The 6,040-nt window shown below is 41.0% G+C and overlaps 1 protein-coding gene across 2 annotated transcripts in view; it reads left to right on the top strand.

Moving 5' to 3' along the window:
• The first annotated feature begins 5,612 nt into the window (after positions 1-5,612).
• gpcpd1 (glycerophosphocholine phosphodiesterase 1) overlaps positions 5,613-6,040 on the top strand; it is a 70,967-nt gene continuing 70,539 nt past the window's right edge. For both annotated transcript variants that reach the window (XM_043696567.1, XM_043696566.1), the window contains exon 1: positions 5,613-5,800. The gene's annotated coding sequence lies outside the window, so the exon portion shown is untranslated. The remainder of the gene's footprint in view (positions 5,801-6,040) is intronic.

Raw genomic sequence — 6,040 nt, 5'->3', positions numbered from 1 at the left:
AATAAGAAAGGAACTAGTTAAATTAAATTAAATCCCAATAAGCTAGATGATGGCGGTGAGGAAATGCATTGTCCTAAAGACTGCAGACAGATTGAGAAGGACAAGGACTCACACCACGGACCAGGGTTCAATTCCAGCCTTGGGTGACTGTCTGTGTGGAATTTGCACATTCTCCCTGTGTCTGCATAGGTTTCCTACCACAGTTCAAAGATGTGCAGGTTCGGTGGATTGGCCATGCCAAATTGCCCATAGTGTCTCGGGATGTGCAAGCTAGGTGGATTAGCCACGGAAAATGCGGGGTTAGAGGAATAGAGTAGGTGGGTGGGTAAGAGTGGGATGCTTTTCAGTGTCAGTGTAGACTCAAATGGCTTGTTTCCACACTGTTGGGATTCTATTCTATCTTAACCAAGTTTGCAACATGTATAACAAATATCTAGTTTTCCTCCTAGCATGATTTCTTGCAATCCACTGCCTCAATGGTAATGACGGCGTGGGATATATTCTGGACCATGAGATTACAGATTGTGATGGTCAACAACACTTTCTCAATGCCCAATTTAGAAACTGCTAGAATCTATCCCATTCATCATATTCACGGAATTTCAACACAATTGGTTGGGTAAAAAAGGACATTTGCACAACAAGGCCTGTGGGGTGGTCACTCCTATCAATATTATCATGCACAGGTACACCCAAAATGGACAGATTTGGTGTGTGGTCACACAAGTCCTTCCTTATATGGATAGTTCTCTCACCAACAGCTTCAGGTCTGTCTGGCAGATTGGTCTTTCAGGATGTATGGAAACCACACGACATGGTTGAAGAGCTTCAGGGCAGAGGAAATGACCTGGGAGTTGCAGTGGGAGAGGGACTCCCTGAGATTCTTGTAGAGAGAGGAGGAAAACCTCTTCAAGGCAGGCATCCTTGCAAGAGGATTCGCAGTAGGGTTAAAATCAACGAGGTAAAAACAAAACTCTACTGCGAATCCTCTTGCAAGGATGCCTGCCTTGAAGAAGTTTTCCTCCTCTTGGTTTCCAGCATCTGCAGTCATTGTTTTTACCTTTCAGGATGTAGTCAGTTCAGTTAGTACTGGTGCTACTGAGCTGTTGTCGTTGATAACATGAAAGTGCACCCTTATTATCCTCAGTGATTCTACAAAGTAGTGTTCAACATAGAGGAGTACTGACTCATTGGCAGTATAAGATAATCTGCAAGAGGTTTCCTTGCCCTTTTTTGGTTTAATGCCATTATGCTTCATGGATCTGGAGTCAATGTTTCGGGATATTCCTTCCCAACTGTTTTCTTCTGCTGATGACGGAATGTAGGACATTGACTATAATATCTGGTTGGTGGGTTTGACTATGCTGGGCAGTTGCTTGATTAGTTTGTGGAACAGCTGTCCCATTTTGTGCATATCTTCAAACATTAGTGAACGTTAGTTAGCAGCACTTTGAAGATTGAGTATGGTGCAATTTGTTCCTTGGTTCAAGCCAGATAACATTCTCATGGTGGACTTTTTTGACTTTTCTACTGTGGTTTTATATGAGAGTAGCTTGCTAGGTCTTTCTGAGGCAAGTTAAGAGATTACTGTGGGTCTGGAATCCCATGTAGAAGAGACTGTTAAGGATGACATGTTTCTTTCCCAAGGAGCGTTAGTGAATTAGATGTGTATTTAAAGATGATCCAGTAGTTTTATGGCTATTTATTGAATTTAAATTCCACCAACTGCCATGGTGGGATTTGAAGTCGTGTCTTTGGAGCATTTGTCTGGGCTGCTGAATGAAGAGTCCAGTATTATTACTGCTATTCTATTGTTGTCTCACAGTTAACTTGTGGTTAGGGATAAAATGTACCCACTATTCGAACCAGGGAAACCTGATCTGTGGAAGAGTGAAGATTGGAGGCTAACGGACAAAGGGTGGCAACAAATGGTAAAAACTACAGGTGTTTGATCAGAAATTTTCTAGGAAGTTGATCACCCAAGAGCTATTTCGAAAAGTAATTGTATGAATTAAACAATTAAAAACACAGCAACTGCTGGAAATCAAAAAAACAAGAAACATGCAGATACACATTAGCTCAGTCGATGCTTTAGACAGTTCTGATGAAAACTGTTCAAAATATTAACCTTTCTCTCTACAAATGCTGCTTGAAGACTGTGTTTCCAGCAACTACTTTATTTTCCCAAATAATTAGACTGATAATCAATGTTTTGAATAAAATCAATGATTATCTTATCAACCTCTGTTGAAAAAGCTGCTAAGTTGCGTGGTTCACATTTTGAAAATATTTTAATGCTAATGGCATGTAATAATGTGCAGTGGAGAAATCCCTGTGAAACATTTGTAATGGCAGCTCTAAATGTTATAGCTTTTACATTAGTAAAACAAATGTAAATCTATGCTCTCTTTCACAAACCACCCAATCTCTGAGCTTTCCTGAAAACAGGAGGCAATAGCCACATCTCCATTGCTGATGACAGTCTGATAACTGATCCCATCTTCTGAATTCCAAAGGTCAGCAAAACATCCATAGCTTTGTACAAACATTTAAAGAAGTTATGTAGTTACATAATAATGTAACATAGTACATCTCAACATCATCACATGACAAATACTGTAATAAGTGCCATGTGAAACACTCAAGAAAGTTAAGTTATTCATCAAAATTAAGCAATTGATCATGATTTTGCTTGTCTGCGTAATATCCTCATATATAGCTCAAGGTCATGTTCTTTTCAACACCATGCAATGTTTTACATTGTTAAAGGCAACGTCGTTGATTGCTAAGCAATTCTGAATGTTGTAAAGGGGAGGATCCGCACATTTACACTAGGGTCTCTCAGTTCTCACTCTGTGCTTTCACTATTCACAGACTGTATAAGAACATATCTTACTTGGAGTTGAACACTGTCCACTTAACAAGCACTTTTGACAGGGTGGTGTTAAAAGGGCAATAAGGGTGGTTACTGCTGCATCCCCAATCTACTCTTATCAACCAACATTTTGACCAAGCTTTTTTCACAAATTGGCTCTATGCAATTAAAACATTTTTAGTTAAAATGACATTTTAACTAAAAATTACACAGTTCCAGATGTATAAGATAACTTTGAAATTCATGTTTCCCCCATAATACCATTTTGATCTTGTTTCTTTTTTTAAAAAATTGTTACTGTTACACTGACAGTCTATCGCTGCCTCATTCAATGCTTGAATAAACAGAAATACCAACATTTTCTCTTATTATGAAGATGTGGGTGTACTTTAAGCGAGTCAAAAGCAGCAGAACTACCGGACAGAGCATCAAGTGATCTCAATAAGGTAACAATCTAACACTTGGTCCAACAACTCAATTAGGTTGTTGCCTGGAGACAAAAACAAATTTGAATTCCGCCAATCAGTTTAACTTATACCCCGAAAAATACCAAACTCCAATCCAGATTGACTTTAGTATACTGACAACCTTAAAAGCCAACCTTAAAAACACAATCCGATGATTTGGGGGTATAAGACCAGGGAAAATTGAACCGTTGAGAGGAGAACTGCCAAGGCCCAACATGTAGAAGACTGCGTGAAAAATAGCTCTCTTAAAAGTACTTTTTGCGATCAGTAACCGCTGATGCAGAAATTTCTAAGAAAAGAAACACAGGAAGAACCAAATAGAAGAACCGAATACTGCCTGATTTTGAGATAAGAAGTGTTGTTTTGTAAATCCTAATTGGGAATTTTATGGGACAATTATAGAAGGGAAGGTAAAAGATAGGTTTGAGTAAGGGCTTGTACATAGTTAATTATTCTCTGATATTACAGATTACTGCATAGGATAAATCTTTTGTGTTGCTGGTTTTTAAATTAAGCAATACCCTGTGTTCTAACACAATGCTTGGATAAACAGAAATACTGACGTTTTCTCTTCTGGACACTTTTTTACTGATGCAATTTTGAATCCCTCTTCATTTATCTTTTGGTCTTTATATGAACTTTTCTCATGTGATCTTTGGTATATTTTGAGTAGTATAAAAATTAAAGATGAGAACAGAAGTTGCTGGAAAAACTAAGCAGGTCTGGCAACATCTGTGCAGAGAAAGCCAAGTTAATGTTTTGGATCCTGTAAATCAGATTGTACCCATTATTAGGTTAAATTCAAGTTGGAGCTATTATTCAGTGCCTACTAAAAGAAATATGTCGATGGTGTCATGTGATTTGAATAAAAGAGCAGCATTCTAGTTCAACAAGAACGACTAATGGTTGGAGGAAAGGGATGCATATATTTTAGGGTGTAAGAAGAAACCATGACTAATGAGGTTGGAACAGCAAACATTGTTTTCTTGGACTTTTGACAAGGTTCCGCATTAGTAAAATTAGATCACATGGGAATGGAGACTTGGATACAAAATTGACTTAACAGCAGGGGACAGTGTGATCAATGGTGTGCCACCATCAATGAAGGGTAAACCTTTGTTTGTCATTTATATAAATTACTTAGAGAGAAGGTATGGTGAATAAGTTTGCAGATGACACCAAAATTGGTAATGTAGTGAACAGTGTAGAAGATTATAAAGTGATCTTGATATGAGCCAATGGGCTGAGAAATGGCAGATGGAGTTTAATTTGGATAAATGTGAGGTAAAACATTTTGATAAAACAGTAAAGGGTGGGACTTTTACAATTAAATGTAAGGCCTTCAGCAGTGTTGTAAAACAGCCAGCCTAGGAGTTCGCCTACAGAATTCTTTGAAGTTTGTAGACAGGACAGTTATGCACACTTTTATTCATTGCTCAGACAGGAGTTGGGAATGCATGTTGGTGAGGCCTCTTCTGGAGTACCATTTCCAGTTTTGGTCACCCGACCATAGGAAGGATATTGTTAAATTGGAGAGAGTTCAGAAAAGACTTACAAGGATGTTGCCAGGAATGGAGAGGCTAAAATATAAAAATAGACTGTAAACGTCAGAATCTGTTTTGCTGGAGGTAGGAGGTTGAGGGGGTGACTTCATAGAGGTCTATGAAATCATGAAGAGTATAGATAAAGGTGAATGGCAGGTCTCCTTTCCCCAGGGTAGGGGATTTCAGGACGAGGGGGGCATATTTTTAAAGCGAGAGGAAAAATTTTTAAAAAGGACATGAGGCAACTTTTTTTGGAAAAAAAATAGTTCGCGTGCGGAATGACGGTCAGAGGAAGTGGTGGATGCGGGTGCCGTTCCACTGTTTTTTAAAGACATTTGGATAGGAACGTGAATAGCAAAGGTTTTGAGGGACATGGGCCAAGGGACGGACAGGCAGGTGGGACGAGTGTAGTTTGGGAATATGGACTGTTTCCGTGCTGGAAAACACTCATCTCGTGCATTAAAACAATAACCGGCACCTTCGTTTACCCATTCGCGATGAGCTAAAAAGCGATTTTATACAAGACGTACGCAAATGTACTGAGGAGGGGGAATAGACTCTGCACTTTCGGCCTTCACCATGACAAACGAGAATATTCGGTGACCAGCAACGACACCTCACCCTTCGGGAAGATGGGGGGGGGAATGATGGACAGGAGGGACCCGCCAATCGTGCAGAGGATGGGCGGACTGCGGAACCAATGGGGTGCAGCAAAAGGGCGGTGGGCGGGTCTTGCGGCGGATGATTGCCATCGGAGCGCCCGCGAGCTCGGTCTGTTAGGTTTCCTCTGCCCGTAAACCGGGCTCCTTCATCTGCCATCCCTCCCGCCCTCAACTCTCGCTCACCCTTCCAATATCTTTGTTTAAAACGTCCGTCGTGGTCGAAGAAGAAGTCGGATTGATGATTTGCTTTAGGTAGGTTTCAGACGGTGCCCTGCTGCCGATAAGGGGGAGGGGGGAGAGGGACACGGCACGGCGGTTACAAGATGCTGCTGCTGCTGCTGCCGTCGCCGCCGCGTGAACAGGCTCCGGGTGGATCGGGCTTTTCCGGTGGAGCGGGCGCGCGAGAGAGAGGATCCTTCACACCGCCTCACCCGAAACACACTGTTTCATTCTCTTCAGCCCATCCCCCAACATCACTATTCTTTCCCCCTT

This window comes from Chiloscyllium plagiosum, chromosome 9, assembly GCF_004010195.1.
Source record: "Chiloscyllium plagiosum isolate BGI_BamShark_2017 chromosome 9, ASM401019v2, whole genome shotgun sequence".
NCBI lineage: Eukaryota > Metazoa > Chordata > Chondrichthyes > Orectolobiformes > Hemiscylliidae > Chiloscyllium > Chiloscyllium plagiosum.
Note: the sequence above shows the minus strand (reverse complement) of the source record. Positions and strands in the feature narration are given on the sequence as shown.